The sequence below is a fragment of the Penaeus monodon genome, chromosome 29 (assembly GCF_015228065.2).
Source record: "Penaeus monodon isolate SGIC_2016 chromosome 29, NSTDA_Pmon_1, whole genome shotgun sequence".
In the NCBI taxonomy this organism is placed as follows: Eukaryota; Metazoa; Arthropoda; class Malacostraca; order Decapoda; family Penaeidae; genus Penaeus; species Penaeus monodon.
Window position 1 is genome coordinate 3,294,558 of NC_051414.1, and position 934 is coordinate 3,295,491.

Sequence of the window (934 nt, forward strand, 5' to 3'; positions counted from 1 at the left end):
TTTCTGAGAATCGTCAATGTGGATGGTCCGAGTTCCTATTCTCGGGTTAGACGGAGGATCGGGTTTGTGCGTGCGTGTGCGTGTGCGTGAGTCTTAAATTGCGTGCGAAGGGGAGACGGCCACACCTCTAGCGCGGCATCTCCCGCCCACAACACCCCCCCCCTTCCACAGATCACGCCCACACCGCTGAGCCCCACCCACTACCAGCAGCCGCCCACGCCCGACCACCCGCCGCCCTCGGCTCGCCAGGCGCAGATCTCCATCTTCGCCAAGATTCAGTCTGTCTCGCGGCCGCCCGTGAGTACCCGGCATGCTCGGACGGGGATGGGGGGAGGGGAGGGAATTTCTCTGGAGGGGAGGAGGGAGGGAGGGAAAGGAGGGGAAGGGGGAGGGGAGGGACTTTCTCTGGAGGGGGCGAGGAGGGAGGAGGGAGGGAGGGAAAGGAGGGGGAAGGGGGGAAGGGAGGGAATTTTTCTGGAGGGGGGCGAGGAGGGGGGGAGGGAGGGAAAGGAGGGGGGAAGGGGAGAGGGGAGGGACTTTCTCTGGAGGGGGCGAGGAGGGGGTAGGGGTAGGGGAGGGAGGGAAGGGAGGGGGAAAGGAGGAGGGGGGGAAAGGAAAGAGGGAGGAGGAGAAAGGGTGAAGAGTGGGATGGAGGGGGAGAGGGGGAATAGAAAGGGAAAGGGGAATAGGGGGAAAGAAGGAAGAGGGAGGAGGGGAAAAAAGGGGGATGGGAGAAGGGAGAGGGGGAGGAGGGGAAGGAGGGAGGGAGGGAGGGGCTTTCTCCTGAGTGGGGGGGAGGGAAGAGTGGGACAAAGGGGGGGGGGAGCGACAAGGAAGGGGTGTGACGTCTTGGAAATGCATTCTTGTTTTTCTTTATCGTTGTTTTGGTCCGACTAAAGTTATGAAAAAAAAAAGTTCTCACGTGGCAGAAGAA

General features: G+C 61.7%; 1 protein-coding gene and 1 long non-coding RNA gene across 2 annotated transcripts in view; both read left to right on the top strand.

Annotated features, from left to right (window-relative positions):
• LOC119591906 (ankyrin repeat and sterile alpha motif domain-containing protein 1B-like) overlaps positions 1–934 on the top strand; it is a gene marked incomplete in the record, with an annotated part of 115,155 nt that overhangs the window by 34,314 nt on the left and 79,907 nt on the right.
• The window catches only part of LOC119591908, a 47,245-nt gene that overhangs the window by 6,286 nt on the left and 40,025 nt on the right, over positions 1–934 (top strand). The window contains exon 2 of the long non-coding RNA XR_005230383.1: positions 172–297. This is a non-coding gene — a long non-coding RNA (uncharacterized LOC119591908). The remainder of the gene's footprint in view (positions 1–171; positions 298–934) is intronic.